The 20,271-nt window shown below is 36.7% G+C and overlaps 1 protein-coding gene across 5 annotated transcripts in view; it reads left to right on the forward strand.

Moving 5' to 3' along the window:
* Positions 1-2,813: 2,813 nt before the first annotated feature.
* The window catches only part of taok3 (TAO kinase 3), a 61,585-nt gene continuing 44,127 nt past the window's right edge, over positions 2,814-20,271 (forward strand). For 2 of the 5 annotated variants that reach the window (XM_023343612.1, XM_014470542.2), the window contains exon 1: positions 2,814-2,989. The gene's annotated coding sequence lies outside the window, so the exon portion shown is untranslated. Of the gene's footprint in view, positions 2,990-3,086; positions 3,230-3,329; positions 3,451-20,271 lie in introns of those variants that run through there. The other 3 variants (XM_023343613.1, XM_023343614.1, XM_023343615.1) reach the window with 3 other exon arrangements.

Raw genomic sequence — 20,271 nt, forward strand, 5'->3', positions numbered from 1 at the left:
ATGCTTTCAGGTGAAAAACTGGGTCACATCGTTCATTCAAAGAGTTGGCAAGCTCACATGGCTCGGTTACTATTAGCACATTTTTAATAAACTTAATATGGCTAGATCAATGTCAAGTTTGGTGTGGTTAAAAAAAGAAGACATCAGCTTCAGATTGTGCCTGGATGTTATTTTGACTCTCCTTATTTTAAGATGTGTTATAGTTTATAGTAATTTTTTAAATACTGATTTTTTTTTCTTTCTTTTTTAAATTGCAGGCTTTAAAATACGCATATGCAGAAAACGTAATGGTTTTGTTAATTTGAATACACATTTTTTAAAATTTTTAATACAAATTAAGGACTGCACAGTGGCGCAGTTGGTAGCAGGCCTGAACAGGTCGTCGGAGCGCTGTATACACTGCCGGAGCTGACGCTCTCAATGAATAACACTGAGGAGTTTTGGTTGAGTCCTGTAACTGGGTAACAGACCTGGGTGGTGCACAGAGGGGAACATTTGTGAACTACAACATAATTATTTTATTAAATTATCTTAAAAATGATCAGTTTTGGTAATTTCTTCTTCATTCACCCATCCTGGAGTGTGTATGTCGCTCCATCCTATTTCAGTGGGTACTTGTGTCGCTCCACACCCCTGTTATTGCTTTGACATGGGCTCATCTGATGGAATCACAAATATCTGTCTGTCTGTCAAAATAAACACGGGCAAGAATCTCATCATTGGAGAAATTTATTGTCCACCAGATTCAAATCCTACTATCTTCATGAACAAATTGGATGTAACCCTATATTCTTTTAATCGGAAAAAATATAAATTGTATCCTTGTTGGTGATTTTAATATTGATAGCTTTGAGGACGATGCAATTACAAATGAATTTTATAGCATCCACTTACTTTTATGTGACCATAAATACTTTCACTAGAGTAACACACTCCTCAAGATCTATCACTGACAATATTGTTAAGAATATCCAAACTACTAAGCTGGAGAGTGGGAATGGTCTGATAAATCAGACCATTTTCCTGCTGTGATTTAATTATGTACATAAATCTGCACCTCTACATTTTGAGATAAGGTGCTGAATGAAAGGACTCTGCTACAGCTTGGTGTAAGCATTGAAACCAAAGCTTGGACCAGTGGTTTTAATCCATGTGATCCTGATTCTGCACATACAGTAATAATTTGATTCATGAATTATCTGAAGCTGTCAGCATAACTATTCCAGAAAGGACTGACTAGCAGAAAATATAAACAAAACACCTGGTTTACTAAAGGGATACTAAATTCTGTTAAACATAAAAACAAACTGTGATCAGTAGGGTTTAGAAACTTGCAGTGATCTTAATAAAAGGAAGTATAAACTGTACAAAAACAAATTGGCATAAATAATAAGGAAGAGCAAATGTAATTACTATACTAATCATATACATTCTGCTCAGGAAAACTCCAAAAAGACTTGGTTGATTATAAAACACAGTAAAAAAAAAAAAAAATCCTCTTTAAACCAAATAAGTTACACAGCGCTCAACACCGACTTCCTTGATCTCCATCCATATCACACAGTTTGCTCTATCCCAAAAACAAAGTAGTATTTTTTACTTTACATTTCAAATACAAAAAAATATTTATATTTTAATAATTTCTCTCTTATGGTTGAGCTAGGCTCGCATTTCTTGCACTAAGACTGTGCATGAATCTAAAGCAATTGCCTATTTTCAATTCAGTGTTCAAAGGGTTAAAGAGCAAAATACATAAAAAAAAGAACATTTATTTTCAGAAATACAATTTAACATAAGACTAACACAAAAGGTATGTGGTAAATCTCAAGAGTTTCAGCTTTTCAATCAAATTACTAAAATAGAAACTTTTCAAACATATTTGAAGTTATTGAGACCCACCTAAGAATTCACATAGTAGATCAAACATAAGCGCAGTTGGTAGCACTGTTGCCTTGCGGCAAGAAGGTCCTGGGTTCGATTCCCAGTCTGAGGTTTTTCTGCATGGAGTTTGCATGTTCTCCCGGTGCATGGTGGGTTCTCTCCGGGTACTCCGGTGTAGCGTAGTTGATTCTGCGTTGTGTCTTGGGGGGAATAACAGCCAGACAACAGCTGATCTGAAGGCACTTTTAACGCTCCTGCTTTCAAATAGCAGAAAATAGTAATTCAAAACAGGCTTTTTCATCACAGTGTTCCACAGCGCCTTCTCCCACGGAATCCGCGACAGGGCATGCAATTCTCGGCATAACACCTGCACCTTAGCTGGAGATAGGCACCAGCACCCCTGTCAACCCCACTAGGGACAAGGGTGTTAGAAAATAGATGGGTGGATAATACAAATTAATTGAGTGGCCTTTTGACAAAATACTTTTTACTCTTACTTGAGTTATTTCTTGGATAACTATATTTACTTGAAGTAATGCTATACCCACAGTTCTTCGTTGAGGACAAAAGAAAAAAAACTTAACTTGCAACAGCAGATGGCAGCATTGCATCGAGTATATATTTTTTCTTTCCTGAAGTTGCAACAGAATCGGGTATGACTCAGGTCATGCATCTTTAATAATTTGCAAAGAAAATAAGGTGCAAAATTTCTGATCGTTTATTTTTATGGGAGGGATAGTTTTGTTTTCGTTAAAGCAACTTTACTCCAACGCTAAAATATGTGCATGTGATCTTGTTAAACGAGCACAGCCCATCTCAATAATGTATGAATATATTAGGGAAAAAAACTTAACAAAGAAACCCGAAGCCTGCAGCGCGCATCCTCCAGCGGTCCCCTCAGCAGGCAACTTTATTTCCGCCTGCCTGTCAAAGTCACTGTCAAACACGAGCGAGGGGTTGTTCTGCTCTCCCGCGGCTCCGTCATTCAGGAAGTCTAGACCAACTGACTTCGCGAAGTCGCACCGACCTCTTCAAAGTCGGACTAAACACTTTCTGAAGTACGCATGATCTTTTTTCTCTCTTTTAACCTGGACGACTTTCACAAAAGGTGAGCGACTTTTCCCCCTTTGATGTTGCCACCGTTTGTCAGTTAACAGCTCGCGCTGAAGCCTCGCGCTCTCAAACTGAACTGACACTTCCTCTCGTGTCAGCGGCTAAGCTACTGTAGCTAAATGTCAGAGGGTACAAAAAAAAGTGCGTTTTATTGAGTACATTGGAGTTGGAGATGGTCACCGTCGTTTTGGTTTTGCTTCGGCTTGTTGTCTGAACGCCAGTCCACTCAGAGGTGGTGAGTAGGTAACACACAGACACCAGCATCGCTGGGTTTAAAGTGCGTAGGTTTGTCTTTTTAATGGTCATAACGAAGTGTTCATTCTCGCTTCTCTGCACCTGCTCATACATGTATTTATGTATATATAAGGAAAAACGCTACGCCGAAATGTGCATGTTTTACACCTGGAACTGACGAGGGAATAAGCTTTGGTGTTTGGTTTGCTCCTTTTGGAGGGGGTGAGTACGCGGAGCCAACGGGTGACAGGTTGTAGTGGAAGTGTAAAGCTGAGGGGGGGTTGTAAGACGACAATGCGACTGGATGTTGTGGGAACTTGTCCTGTGTGAAATTTAGCACTGTCATGCAGTGCCTTTCAGTGTGTAACATCAGAAATGACTGTGGTACCTTCCATTGTAGTCTGCGTTGTTGCGAGTGAGATTTTACTATCAGTGCGTAGTCACAATGGATATTGAGACAGCAACGTCCGCCACAACATGACCCCCAACCTCATTTTGGTTCATATGTCTGCGCTCGTTTATCAATATTTAGCATAGTATTTTTATGCACTTAATTTTAAGGGAATGTTTCATTCGTTGTCTGCGACAATAATAATAAAAACCGCACGTCATTTGTTATTTCGTACTTGAAATCATTTTCTCATGTCGTCACCTGCAGACAGACTTATGCTTGCTTAAATTTACAGCTTTGGCAAAACGTTAGGAATGCTCGACGCTGTGGAAATGGCAGATGTAGATAGCAAGCTGAGCACTAAAACCCAATCTGACCCAACATGATGTCATCTCTTGTGTGTGTAGAGCTCATGAGTGAGTGAGCGAGAGGCAGCAGGAGCCGCGTTACAGAGCTAAACTGTGTCATTTGTAAAGATTTATTTTAAGAAGCCTGCCCATGGAGTTAAAGACAGGAATCAACAGAAAGAACTATAATCCTTCACTATGACATTGCAACTACATGTCATTCAGATTGATTTACGGTATTTTTAGACATTTTGTTTCCAGCTTTTAGCTTAACAGGATTGCAGTAGTTGAAAACAAATGTAAACTCAATTTACTTCCTTTGCATAATAGGCTGGTGCACAGTAGGCTGGAAAGGATGCTGCTCTACCTAAGCACATACAGGAAATTGTATGTTTTTTTTCTTCCTCTTGAGGTTTCTGATTTTCCTAGCAGGTTTCAAAGCACAGCTATGTGGGTCCTTTCATATGTCTTAGTTATCTTTATGCTCTAGTCGGAACAGAAAGTGACACACTTCCTTGTGATATGCAGGACAATTCACTGTTTATGATCCTAACTTGACCGTCTAATTTGCAAATAAATGTTGCTCGTTCTGATTTTTGACAGTGTACTGGCCTACAGATTATATAGTGCAGAACAGCAAATATAGAGATTCTGAGCCTGATATTTCTATCACCGATTTAGTAAAGTTATTGATTCAGATTTTGAACGATAAATGTCAGTCTTTTATTTTACTTTGTTGCAAAATTGAATGTGTGTGTCTTCTCAGAATAGGTATAGCAAAACAAAAAGATAATTTCTATTAAAATGTCCAAACATAAAAAAACCTGTCTATTTCTGCATACCTGAATATCTACAAATACTGTTTTGTACATTTTCCTACAAGATTATGTAAAACAAAGTTTTATATTCTTATCCATTTTACTGTTAATTTCATGTGTTGCCTCAGTACACGAGCCCTTGTGTTGTTGTGATCAGTGATTTGTTATATTACAACCAGAGGCAACATCACGCTGTTTGTGTGAGAGAGCAAGAAGATTTACACAGCGTAAATGTTAAACAGAATTTTACTACTTTAAGACAAAGACTTGATTATTGAGTTGATATTTCAAAGCATCTTTGCCCCCAGATATTAGCAAAGTTAGTGTTATTAAAAGCAGCTTCTATGTGTATTTCCTGTAGAAAAGTTTAAACTTTCTTTTGAGATTTCTTAATCCAGACAGAATTTGCTTCTTAACAGAGGAAACCGAGCAATGTTTTTGTCATATGTTCACCTTTCTGTTATCTGATGATCTACTAATTGTAGCTGAATGAACAGCCAACATCCCTTAATTGAAAATATTCTTCAATTTCTAAAAGATTTTTAACATATTTTGTCCTTCCTTTAACCGTCTCAATGATATTCAGAATATCTGTATTCTTTACACAAAAATAATTTATACACTGAATAGTCTTGTTGTTTGCATATGTTTTGGTGTATTTACTGACCATAAAAAAGAAATGTGTGCATATCAGTGACCCTTGTGAGGTTGGTCAAATATTTTTTGGGGGGTTGGGAGTGGGTGGTACTGAGAAACATTATTACAGGGTGTTTGTCCATCCTTTAAAAAGTCTTAACTTCATGTATCCAAAATTAAATATCTTAAATTTATATATATATAAAAAAGGTAAGCTGGCCTTAAATGCAAATACAGGTCTTTTGTATTAGTGTGACAGTTATTCTTGTAGAACTTTCTTTTTATTTTTCTCGTGAGACTTTTCTCTGTCAAAAGTTTGAGTTGAACGCAGACATCTGCACTGTGTTTTAATATACCTTTGCTAGCTAGCTAGCTTTATGCAGCCTTCCTGGATTAGTGTAAATTTGTTTCTTGTTGGCTGAACAAAGTTTGTACATTTCTGTGGAGATAAGGGCCTTAAATTGTATTCATAGTGGTCTTAAAAAGGTCTTATGACATCTTAAATTTGAGTTGATTTATCAGTATTTTAGTCACCAGATTTGGGATTAAATAATCTTTTAATTTCATTAGCATTTTCTAGCAACATGATTTTCACTATTTGTCAAAAGTATGAATAATTTTGGGCTTCCATATATAATTCCACAAACTCCATGATGTTGTTTGAACCGAGCCACCAAATGATTTGTACTCGCAGTCATGTTTTTAATGTAACTATCTCTTGTGTCCCAGGATATTAAGTAGCAACTAGAATGTTTTTGCTTTGATGAGCTGTGATGAGAACACAGTTACTAAGCAATAAGGTGTTATTGCTACTTTGTTACTGTTTGATGCCCAGTTTAAAAATACCTTGTTTGTATCTATCACTTCCTAATGACAGGAAGCTACAACAAGAAGAAACTCTTTTATAACACACTTTGAAGACAGAAATTCATCCTGAAGTAGGTGTCTCAGTTGATGTGAACGAATTAGTGAGGCTTCATGAGAGGTTCAAATTGAGCCACCTCAGAGCTATCAATGGAGGGTGCCAGAGAGCCCCTTTTGTGAATAGGGTCAAAGCTGGGGTGTCACAGACAGCACCCCCATTGTTAGCATCTTACTCACAGTCTCTTTATTTCAGGTGTTGCTTATCTAAGCTCATGTTGTGAGACGGTTGGCTGTTGAGTTTCAGTTGCCTTCGCAGCCATATCGCAGTATCTTTTAATTTAAAAAAAATGGAATGTTTCCCTACTGGCTAACACAAAATTGAGCAAGCCTAAAACCAAAATTGCTCATGTAAGGTTACTGCAGCCTGTGGCTTTGACATTCATACTTTGCATAGACAAACACCACAAATGGATGAGTAACAAGATAAAAAAAACATGTTTTTTGTGCATTGGTGGTATTCGGTAGAAAACAATTTGAGCTCTTGAAGTCTAGAAGTTTTATTATAACTTTCTTAAAGCATAGGGACACTGCAAAGATTTATGTAACTTTAAAAAAAAGCATGTGGAAAGACGGGATATTCTTAGATTATTTAAAATTGTTCGTCCTGTGCTATTTTTGACTTGTCTCAGAAGTTAGTTTGGATCTGGGATGGATGAAAACCAATAGGATTTGCTCATTATTGTGCTTGGGAATAAGCTGATGAAATGTTTTTCTCTGTTCTAAGCATTGAAAACATAGAGGAACATACTAAAAATCAAAGCTTGTAGAGTTCTGTGTGAACCATGAGTTTAATAGTATACAAACAGATGGCATGTCAAATCTGAATTCTTGGTCAAAATTTCAACTTCAGAAGACATTCCAATGGATTTCTTTCTATTTTGCTGAAATAGAAAGAAATTTGCTGTTAACTACCATTATTAGCAATCTTTGGGTATTTTATTTTTATGGATCAAATTCCCCCATGAATGAAACGGGAGATTATGGAAGAGTTTAAATATTACTATAACTTTAGAGGAAATATTTTCTTTCTTTTTCTACCTAATAATTTGTAACACGTCTGATACAAATTTTAATTAACTTTCTAAATATAAACAATCAAAAAACATCATGCTGTAATGTTTTTCACTTGAACGGAAAACAATGCACTTGTTTCTATCTATAATACAAATTCTATAATAAATTATACTAATATTTCTAGGGGCTAAGCCCTTAAAAAACAATGATTTGTTCCATTTTTTCAAAGTCAGTATTAGTAGTGTTGGTTAACTATGCTATAGGACCAGAGTCTATCAATATTAAAGTGATGCTTTCAGGCTTAATGTTCTGCAGTGATATGATTTAGCATGTTTAACATAGACATGCTGTTTTAGATGACGAGGAAAATGTTGCTCTCCCTACCCCCAATTTCTCTTGGACTTGCAGATGTGCTCATGCGTACTGCTTTTAATGATGATTTCAAAAGACAGCAAAACTCTGCACTGCTACACTATGTTGGTCTTGTGAAGTCAGCAGGAGGAGAACCAGTGTATATATTTGGTAACTGGATTAATCAACAGCTATAATGGCACCTTTTATTGTAATATAACTTTTAAGAGCAATATTAAGTCATCCTAAAGATGGCTGTAATTGATTTGATTGATCGTCTCATAGATTTAAGGTCTTTTATTCATTCTACAATAAGTGCATTTATTTAATTAATATATTGTTTTATGACTGCAAATGCTCTTGAGTTTAAAGGAACAGTATTATGTAAAATTGACTTTTTTGAGCTTTACATCTTGTTGTAATGTTAGTCTTTCATCAAAAACAAACCTAGAGTGTTGCCTTGGTTCTTTAATTTATGTTTGAGAAGTCCTTTAATGTCCTGTGGCAACCATTCAGTTGTGCAAAACACCTGGATGGGACAGAGCATCGCCTTCGAAGACGAAGCTCCTTTTTGGAACTGCAGTTTCCAAGTTTCTGAGCTGCAGCACTACAGACCACCTCTTTCCCGCGTTTCCCCACTCAGTTCCTTCAGACTAGCCAGCAGAAATTAGCCCATTCCTGGTTGAACTGCGCATCACCTGAGCGCATCAACTGAGCTCAGCTGAGCATCTCAGTGCAACGCTGGTAAAAGCATTAAAGGGTTAATAGAAGAGAGATGTTGTGATGACTTCCTGAGGGTGGAGTTGCAGAAAGATAAGATTTTCTTAAAGATATATATATATATATATATATATATATATATATATATATATATATATGAAAATATATATTTCATATATATTTTCTGTTCACCCTTGTCCCTAGTGGGATCGGGAGGTGCTGGTGCCTATCTCCAGCTACTTTCCGGGCGAGAGGCGGGGTACACCCTGGACAGGTCACCAGTCTGTCGCAGAGCAATATATATATATATAATTTTTTTATAACAACTGTAGGTAATATACTTGACTGTGCTATAAAATGGCACCACATATCTGGAAAACACCTAACACTGCCACTTTAATGCATAATTAGAGCCAATTTCTTCTGTATGGTATTCCTGAATTTAATGGAATCAGTGTATTTGCACCACTGAATGTAATCCCACTCATCGGAAACATGTAGAATGGGTTCAGTCATGACACAGCAGCTGATGTGTACCTGAGTCACAGTCTTGGTTCTCTAAATGTTGTCTCAGAGGGAAAGAAACTGTGATGCAACAGATGCACCCTGATCAAATAGTTTTAAAGTGACTGTTCCAGCTCTGCTGTTCAGTCAACACCTTGTAATGATGACAAACCGTCTATACTGAGCAGTTGCTTTAGATCTTTGGTCAGCTGGAAGATCAAGCTGTCATCCTTTGAAGTTTATTCTAATGAAAATGTGTACATGAAAAGGAATTCATTGCAGTATATTTCATGAAAGCCTATCTGGGGGCATATGATCACCTGTAGTGACCCTTTGGGTTTTATCACGTTTTACAAGCTCTCCTCTAGCGCATCTGGCTTAAACTGACTTAAACACACAATTTATTGTCATTTTATACAATAATAGAAATCAGCCTGGTAAACACACCTCTTGAGCTCTATACTTCTTGAGCATTCTGTTCTCCATTGTTTTTTCTTTCTTCAGAATTTGTTATAAAAGAGGCATTTTGGAAAGTTGGTTGCAGTGGGTGTGGAAAGTTGGGATGAGTGACTTCATTACAGCCCTATATTACAAGAATGTCTCGAATCCCCTGGGCCAAGTTGCAGCTGTGGCCATGAGGTCCCCCCCACCCCGCACCTCTCTCCTCTCCGATGTTGTCTCTTTTGAATCCTCATCATGTTTGGCTGCATTTGCCTCCTCTCCAGCGCTGTTGTGAAATCTCTAAACCTTTATCTTTTCCTTCATGACTAGGCTAGCTCGACATGCTGAGGAATTATTAGCAGCTATTCCCATCAGCCAAACGTACATCACCATTGGCGACTGCTGATTTGTGTTATATCTGCCCTCCACCACTCCTCCGGATCTAGGACTTATTTTAGCTCGGCAGAGAGAAGGAAAAGGCTCAGACACGAGTATTTTTAGAAATATGTGGTAATAGGGCTCTTTAAAAAAATAAAAAATTCAAAGTGTCATGTCATAGCCCTACAATTTGTTTGTTCTGCTGACTTTCGGTTGCATCCTTCAGGGAGAATTCCAGTGTGCAACACTAGCTTAGCAGAGCTTGGCATGTCAGCAAGGCTTAGGATGCATGCTTATGATGGACACGTCTGCTAATGTGAGTGGGGATGAGGTAATGTGCTGTACCACACTGCTCTAATTTGGAAGCAACCTTTGACTTACTCAAATGCTTCTTTGTCTCATAGCTATAAAAAGTCAGTTTTACTCAGCAACCTTGAAGTTAGAAAGTAAAAAAAAACAACTTGTTTTATTGGCCAACTGAATTTTCAGGTCAGACCTAGGGTTTGTTGAGGTCGTTATTTTATTCAGTGGGGGCATTATCCAATGACTGTTGATCATTTACAAATGATTCTGGGTTTTGAGGATGATTTTTTTTATTTATAAATTTTTTTTGGCCTGGCGCTATCGGCCAACTCTGAAGCAAAGGCTTGAAAACTCTTTTTCTGTCAGGCTACTACAGTGTGCGCCAAACCCACCCCCATCCCCCCAGTCCCAAGAGAATGTAGGCCTCAGCCCAAGCTCTGTGCGGCTCTAATGCTGTAACTGGACAGCCTTCATTGGGTCAAGTGGAGATTTGCTTCGGAATCTAGGGGAGATTTTGTAATGCTCTCACCAACCACCAGTGTGTCAGGATAAATACAAGTTTGAATAATTGGGGGAAAAATGATTCTGTCTTTGGCACAAGATCACAGATTTGAAACAAAATGCAACAGCTTGAGGGCAAAAAGTTGAATATCAGGAACATGTCTTGTCTTATCAGTTTCTTATCTGCATACCTCTGATTTCTTAGACTAGATGTTTGCTGGAAATGTACCAGAGATTTGTGGCCAATTGCTGATCTATCAGGTTTTTAAGGTTTGACTTTCTGATACAGATATTAGTCCACTTGTAAGTTTTCTTGACATAAAGCTTCAATAATCGTTTAGTACATTGGAAGCAAATGCAGATAGTGCAGAAAGTGAGGGAGCACACATTGTATTAGAGGATTTCACTTTTTTAAAATGAAGAGACTTGGGAGTTCAGTTTGTAAACTATATTTAACATTTTATGTTAAATTTCTTAGGCAAGTTAGCGTTATTAAAATTTACATTTTGTGCCTGTAGGACATAGACTGGTTTTGGCCCATTTTCAGGTGGTTTTCCAGTCATGCAACTGTGTATATGTATATATATATATATATATATATATATATATATATATATATATATATATATATATATATATATATATATATATAATATATTTTTTCACTGGAATGTTTCTTAAGAAAGTATAAAAGTAATTTGGCTTATTATAATTAGTATAGCAAGCAATATGATGTATTATTATTATAATTAAATTTTGCTTGCTTGAAAGTAGAAGTGTTGGAAAAAACACAGGCAGAATTTTGAATACTGGAGTTTATGAACTTTCATAATCTTCAAAGTCATATGAAAGAGAATATTTTTTCCTTAAGCATTTCTATCTCTATATTTGATTTAAGTTCACTTATCTCTCTCATAGCTGAAATATACAACTTCAGTAAACGTATGCAGTTAAATGTAGTGAAGTTGAAGTTTCTCTGCATAGAACATCTACTACTGTGATGGACTGGCGACCTGTCCAGGGTGAGCCCGCCTCTCGCCTGAAACGTTAGCTGAAGCAACCCTCTCGACCCACTATAGGGACAAGGGTGTTGGAAAATGGATGGATGGAGAACAGCAAGTAATGCAAAGGAAGCATGTTTGTTTCTGTTGAGCATTTTTAGTCTTGGTGAGTGTCTCCTCACTTTCGTTTTTTTCTTCTTTTTCTCCATAAATCACAGAACCTTGCGATGTAATTGTAAAGATAGAGCTGGAGCTGAATACAACTGAAAATATCGTGCAGTGTATGCCAAGCTTTACTTGACCTTTGAGATTTCCAGAAGACTGCCAACATTTCGAAATTCAGCATGTTCCATGATGGGCAAAGGTTGAAAGCACAAAATCAGTACAATAGAGAAACTCTGGTGGCATCTCACATCTTTCTGCTTTCTCTGATTTCATTTTTAATCACTTTAATGGCTTTTAAAATATCAAACTTGAGATTTTTTTCTTGCAGACCACAAAGTGTTGTTACCCTGATCTGGTAGCACTACGGTTTGTTTAATTTACTCATGGGGAGACGGGAGAGTACAATTTTGCAACAAAGAATGTACATTTTCTCCTGTGTTTTATTTATTGACAAGAGAGAATAATATAATAGGAGATTCTCTTGAGGGAAATAAGCTTTAGAGCAGTCCAGAGTGAGGATTTTTGCCACCCCAATTAGAAGTACATTGTAGAACAGTTTTGCATGGCTTTCTCATCCTAAAAAGCCTGAAGTTAAACTAAGCAATTGTCCAATTAAACTGTGACTTGGAGGAAGCTATGCCAGTCAAATCATCCAACCCCACTGCACTGTGTCCCTCACTCTTTCTTATGTCCTCTCTCACCAACAGACATAAAAGTGTTCATCATACGGAAACACACATATGTCAGAAGTGCAAAACCAGAAGGCCTCAAACGTTAGGATATTTGCAGTTCTGCCAACATCCCAAAAGAGTTATAAGGAAGTAGTGAAATTATCAAGCCATCAAAGAGACCAATGCATGCAGATACTATCGCTTATTTTTATAGACATTGACTATAATGTCTATAATGTCTGGAACAAGCGAACATTAGCTGATGGCAGAACAACATGTGGATACCAGCTGTTAAGTCTTACATTTTTTTTTATTTCTAACTTCTGATTGTAATTCAGCTATTATTTCTTGGTAGGACTCTGGGCATCCATCAGATAGGGCATAGGGTCTCTTGCAAATGCTATGCAGAGAAAAGGGACATGATTCAATTAGTGCTGCTGCTATCTTAGATTTAAAAATTTAGATGCTTATTCAGAATATAATCATAAAACAGCAAATAATTGTATAGTATTTGGCTGACTCTTTGTCAGTGTCATAAATTAAATTACATAACATTTCTCAACCCAGATTCTGTGTGGGTAACATCCAGAAGCATGCAGCTGCAGCTCCTGTAAAGTCAAGCATCGCAATATATTATGTCTAAGTGCTTCTTATTCATACTCAAGACAATATTGGCATTTAAAACTTGTTAACTTGACTCTAAAAGCCCAAAGACTAAATTTTTATGATAGTTGGCTTTATCATTTTGAACATAATGACCTTTTTCACCCCCATCTCTAAAACCAAATGCAACGTTCAAGTAACATTCGGAACGAGAGCAGCACTGGTGCAAAAATAATGGCCAGGAATGAAACATGACATTGCAATACTTTGTTGGACTTAGCTTTGATTTATTGCTAAAATCTTCCTCAGATTTCATAGTTTTAAACAAAACTAATGCACAGTTACTGTGCATATGTGAACATTTGCCAAGTAGTAGTTGTAGGTTCCAAATTATCCAGCCTTTGTGTAGTAATTGATCAATAACATGACTAATTTAATTAGTAGTAATACAATCAGAAGATCTAAAACAACTTGATTGCTGATATTTTTTTTTTACCAATGCTGTATAACTAAAATTTTGTGGACTAAAATTAGTCACTCCAACATGACCACTGACTGCTTTTCTTATGTTTACCTTTTTACCCAAACCTAGTATGTCTGGCAGGATTTCTTGAAAGTTTTGTTTCCCATTTTGGTGTGAGTAATTCTCAGCTCAGCTCACCAGTCTGGAATTCTTCTTAATCAACACCTCACTGATCTAATGAAGTCATACATTTTGGACGTCACTCATCCAGAGAAAAAAATTAAAAAGCATCCCTCAAACTTTTTGAGAAAGGGTATTTTATATATATATATATTTTTTTTTCTTCAGAGAATTAAACAGATTTGGTGAATCCTTGAGATCTAAAAGAGGAAGAGGGTAGCTACGTTCTAACACTAAATGAATTCCCGAGCTAATGGCTGGCTGACTACATAAAACTGAAATCTTGAAGCTAACAACCCATGGGCCCTCTGCTACACTGTGTAAACCGTAATGATGATGATGGTATACATAATTTATATTGTGAGTCTATATATATATATATATATATATATATACGTATATAAAAAAAAGACTAAGTGACAAAGCGCACGGGAAATGACTCAGTGGACCAGATGTGCATTTCTTTTCTTTTTTTGGGGTTTCCTCTCTTACATTTCCCCTCTCTGTGTCTTTTATCTTTCAGTTTGTATGATCATTCTGTTTTCATTTGACAAAGAAAGAAAATGTGAAGATAGGATACAGCTTAGCATGCTTTGGCTTCTCTCATTGTGCTGCATCTTTTGAAGTCAAGCAGGTAAATAAATGATCAGCAGCTGCATTACTTCATTTACTTTGAAGCAACCAGCCACAAACAAAGGTCAGATTTAAATGGTTTCATTCATTGTAGCATACTGTGCATACTTTGTGAAACTTTCAATAGACCCATTTTGTTTTTTTATTTTTATGGTCAAATTACACTACAGGTGCATTCAAACACCTTCACTCATGTTTAAATTGGGTAAATTTGCTAATAGTAAAATCAATAAAATTTCATTTTGTAACATTCTACTTTGCAATTGTACTTTTGTTTAGCTCCCAAATTCTACGAGTAATCACATAAAATGATCTCTGTCAGGCCTACATCATCAGGAAATTGTTTTAATTGGGATATTAATATTGAATATTGTGACGACAAGTTAAATTTTCCTCACATCTCTGCATAGATGTCTCCTCTGTAAGCTGTCCCTTGAGTTGGGAGGCTTAGCTCATGTTCATTCTCCTAGCTTCATCCAGAGTGGTTCTAGAAATTTTCTGACTTCAGCAAACCTTGGTTACTATGCAAGGAAAAAGGTGAGAGAAAAAGCTGTGATTCTGTACCTTTTTTCTAAATCAGTTGCATCAGATTATGGAATGTTAAAAAGCCTTGATCATCCACCATGTCAGAGAAAGATGGACACATGTAAGGCTTAGTAGTTACTCAACTCTGCCATTTATGGCAGTGAAGCGCCCGTCTCTACTAATGGTTGCTCAACTTCTCCATTAAATTTTTGTCTTTTAAATATTTTATTGTGAATAAAACTCTGCAAGAAGCAGTAGCATGTTGTAGTCTGTAATCATTTTCCTTCTTCCCTGCTGTCATTATGTAGCCATGAAGTAGGCCTATGTTAGTCTTTCTGCTGCTTTGGATTGAAAAACCCTGTTGGGCTTTAGAGAACTACACTCTGCTCTCTGGTGCCCACTTGTTCAAACGCACACACAAGCTTGGAGTTAAAACTACATCAGCTGGTTGGTGCTTCCACACAGGTTGAAGGTACTGCTGTTTCTGTGGGAATCTAAACTGCTGAATGAATGACCGTATCTTCCTGTGTAATAATTACTGTGTGGTGTGTTGATCAGAACATATACCAAGTGTGAAGATTTGCTACCATTGTTCAACACCTTAGTTCTTTTACGTGGCCTTTTGGGAGAGCAGCTGGGTGATGCATTAGATGGTTACTGTGCTGTCTGGGACTGTTCTTGGTCTCTGCATAAGTCTAAAAGTTTCAATTTGTGCATAATCTTGATCTTTAAATGTTATTCACATAGATTAAAACATATTAAAACTAAACTGTACAATTTTTAAATGTCCCTAGAGGAAAAAATAAAGGCATTGTGGACAAACAGGGTTAAATATCAATTAGGATAGCTATCTGAGGTCCTGACCTTTGGGGGTCACATTGTTAAGGCTGACTGCTTCTGGAGCTAAACTGGTATGAAAGCAAAACACCAGCCCTTCGATTAGTGTTGGTGTCACCATCAGTGTGTGTAACATGACCGAGCTCAGATGGAACTGAGGTCATATTGATTGGGCAACAACCCCGGGCTGTCTTATGATAGTATCAATTCTCAACTGTATCAATTATAATTGTGGCTGAAAAATATTCCAAAGGTAAAGACAGCTCACAGGATTCGGGTACAAACACTGTGAGAGTATACCAGATCATATGACATTGATAATCCAGGAATAACACAAAAGTCTCTGAAAAGATGAACATGTCAATTTCAGGTGTCTAGAAATTTCACATGAAACATAAAGCAGACTTGTTCAGGTCCACAATCCTCTTCCTGATATCTTGCCATGATGTCACACAACGATCCAGTCTGCTTAGGGTGTTAGATAAGAAAAAAAAAATTACAGGTCATCTACATATGGGTTTCCAGTTGTGTCAAATGATATGGATTTTCAAAGTCATGACTCCCCAAATTGCCAATTTGTTTAAACGTTTTGGTGTGTAAACTTGCTCAGTGTAAATCTGAGTTGAAACTAGGTCAAAAAGTCTTTCTCCCTTTTTCTACCAGAAAGTCATTGTGACTGGAAAAATATTTCTCTATACAGTTTATAATATAATAATTTATTCAACTGTAAAATTCTTTCTCTGTTTCTTGTCTATTAGTTCTCCCATTGCAACTATCTTGTGGGTTTTCATTATTACTATTAAAATATGCATTTCTTTTTTAAAATGCAAAACATTCTTCTACTGCAGATTAATCTTTTGACATGCCGTCAGAAGTCAACCAAACAAAACTGTTTTAATCACAATAGGAAGACGAGTTCCGATCTTTAGGGTCTTGGGTTGTCGCGAGTCTTCTGTGGTCGGCAACTAAAGTGAGTCTGTTGGAGCGCTCTCTGCCAGTCTCTTCACATTACTTGATGGGTATTTCTAACACAATTTGCATCATAACCAACATGTGCATGTTTGTGTTTGTTCAGTGAGTCAGCTTAGAGGAGGTGGCACTGGTGGAGTCGTGATTTTAAAATAATGAACTGGGACGCTGCATGTGATACATGGGTTTCAGAAAAAAATGGCCAAAATGATTACCCATGAGAGAAGATGTTACATAAACCTCAAACTCCCACATTTTCATGTTTTACAGCATTTACAGACTGTGATGGAAATAAAGATAAAATAGAACTACAATTTGAAATGTTCACTGCTAGCTCTGGTATTTTATAATACAATTTCTTAAACATTTAAGGTTTAAGACTTCAGCCAACTATAAAGAGAAAATGAACTGCGGGGAAGAAGTCGCATGTGATTTTCCAAGCAGTTCTTTGGTCTGTTTCTGTAACCACAGCAGTACTTCAGTCTCTCACTTTCTGTCATCGTTTTCGCTGCTACTGCGTCTGTCCCTTGCATGAAAGGCAATGTGGTGGATAGCTCACTGCCTTTCCTGCTGCTCATAATGGGCAGTGTGTCGTGATAGTGCCCCAAACAAGCAGCTTTTGCATGTTATCCAGCCCATTCAGTCCATTTCTAAAAGTCCAGTGGGAAAGTGAATCAAACCAAGTGAAGGTGATATTTTTTGGCAATCCCCTGCACAGTCACACAGTCCTCGGTACTATTCTGATTTAAAAGATAATAAGATTAGGCCACTTTATACATCAGAAAGTCATATTTGAATTATTTGATCCCAGATCAAACTTCAGTAAGCTAACTTGCCCTTAAGTGCTTTCGCTTGTTTGTCAGGTTTGCTAAAAAAAATTGATGATGTGTACTGTTTCTTTTAATCTTTAATCTTCATTATAAGTTATTCTTTACTCAGAGCTGCTTTTTCTGAAATGCTGAGTAAATATAAGCACACAACCTAATCACGACAGTTTTGCAGGAAAATTGTTTAACTTGCAGGTTAAAGGCTTTTACAACCTCTCTCGTGTTTATGCAAATAAATATACTGACATAGTGGAAGGCAGATCTTACTTAAAAGATTAAAACTACACAGTAAAAACAGCCAATGTAGAGTGAAAACATCTTCAAGAACAGTTCATGTTTCTAAATATTTTGTACATTTTGTATAATTGAGAAAGATGAGGGGATGTAGTCAGTTGCCAAAAACACTTTGAAACTTGGCTATTAATTATTCCACATTGTAATTAACATTAAACTCAAACAATACAGTGAATGTATACTAACAGTTGCTGTAAAACAAACAAAAAATCATCTCTTTCTCACTTCAAAAAAATAGCATTTTTATCTCTTGGTTTAATTGTATTGAACGTGAATAGGACACAACGGTAGCTATTCACGGTCATAGTGGTAACCATGAATAGCCTCCACTTCATCCCGTACTTTCTCTGATGTGTAAAATTCTAAGAGGAACTACTGAATAATGTAAGAGCCTCTTGCTCTGCCACACCGTGTGCTTTATTTGTCTAGCTTGTGTTATGGGTTGGAGGTATCTGTGAAAAAGAAGGATAGAAATTGATTATGCGTGTTTGACGAAAACACTGCAGGACTTGGTAAAAGCAAAGCAGCAGACCACGCATACTATTGACCTGGTTGGATGGGGAAATAAGTCTCAGAGACACAAACCCTGATTGTTGCCAAAGAGGATAAATGGCTTTAATAGAGAAAACTCCAGGCTTTATTCCAGAGGGATAGGCAGTGGACATACATAACGACTCATCTGGATTCAAGGGATTTCTCCGTGGGGGGGAACTTTCATCCCAAATAAAGAGTCAGCTTTGTTGAAGCACAAAGTATGTAACTAGTTATCTGAATGTGTGAATTTATCTGCATCTTCCCACCTCTTTTCAGGCTTGTAAGGCTTGTCTCTGATGAGTACATACTGAAATCACTTTTTGTTGTTCACACTCATTATGAATGATTTGGGAAATAATTCACTAGACAGTAGCATTCATCTGGTAATTATGATGTCAGTTGTGGTATTGTTGTTTTTGTGCAACTTAATAATCTACACCAAACCAAAAATGTTTTCTTTAGGAGTTAAATTTGCAAGCTTTTTTTCTTAAAAGTTCACATAGTGACAGACCTGACCCCTTAAATAGTCTTTGCTTTCATTACTTCTGGATATTCGCGAACACACCGTCCAAAGCTAGCTTAATACTGCTGTAGTCTGAGGTCCTTTATATGGACACATGTGAGAGTAAGACGGTGGTGTAAAAATCCTTCTCACGTGCAAAGGCTTTTCAGTGCAGAGAGCGTGCTTATTCTGTTGTTATATAACACCTCACAAGTCTGTATCATTGCAAATAGCTTTTTTTTTTTACATTAATAAGGGGATTAGGATTGATATTCAACTTAGCTGTAAGGGGAAAAAATGGGTCTCTGCTCAGTCACAAGTCAGGAAGATGAGGCTCAGCAGTATGGAGAGCTTATCTACTTTAATGGACATGTTTGCAGCAGAGAAGGCTTCAGCACCATCCATGTTTTCCTGCTTGTTCATATTGGTAGCATTACAATACAAAACATTTTCAAATCTTGTTAAAATAATAGAAATTGAGAACAACTTGGAAAAAACATTCAGCAATCCTTTAAGCTTTTGCTGCAACTGAAGACAGGCTAACGTTGGCTTATTAGCATAAATCATCATAGAAAATCCATCATATCTGAGCTTTACTATCTGTTGTTTTGAAGGACATGCCATGTATTAAGGTGAAAACAATTAAAGTCTGTAGAAATGAAGCATTTCGGCAATCAGAACGACTTCACTTTATTTAAAGGCTGCCCCATTAATTCTGAATTTAATGTATTCTTTTTTTGTTGTGGACAAATATTTGTCAGATTGCTATACAGTAGTTCAAATGGGACAACACTTTGTTTCTTAAACAATGCAGCTTAAGAAGAGTTTCTATTTGTATTTAATAACTTAAAGTCTTAACTTTGAAGTTAAACCACACTAGCAATTAAAGATGTATTTCTGGATGGGCCACCTAGTACTATAGTTTTCACCATTACCATTCAGTCCACCTATGATCACAGTTATCTTACATCTGACCTTAATCTAAACAGTAAACCTTTTAGTGCATGTGTTTGCATATTTGAATGCATGGAAGAATCGCATACATTTTATCAGAGTTCATAAACCTGTGAGATTACACCAGACCCCAGAGTGTAAAAATCCTGTTTGATGTAAACTGTTTATGAGCTCACTCTGTGTAAATGAGTCACTGCTATAAAAATCAACACCATGCCGCCCTGGTAGGATAATCAGGACATAATATTTCACTTCATTGTATCAGAAAATATTATTTTCTTCCGTTTTTTTACGTCCAGAGGGAATTTATATATTGTAAACACATTATTCTGCTTTTGTTTTATATTAAGCAATATTTAACTTTGATGTGCAAGTCCACCTGCCTCAAGTATGAGTCATCAGAGTCCCATGTCAGTCATCAAAGGATCTGCTGGGAGTTAAACATTTGGATACTGAGTCTGAAGTACTGAATAAAATCATATTCTAATTAAAATAGATAAAACAATTTTGAGCATCATTGTTTTTGCAGTCTCATTAAATAATTTCCAAGTTTTCTT

This window comes from Xiphophorus maculatus, chromosome 12 (assembly GCF_002775205.1).
Source record: "Xiphophorus maculatus strain JP 163 A chromosome 12, X_maculatus-5.0-male, whole genome shotgun sequence".
NCBI lineage: Eukaryota > Metazoa > Chordata > Actinopteri > Cyprinodontiformes > Poeciliidae > Xiphophorus > Xiphophorus maculatus.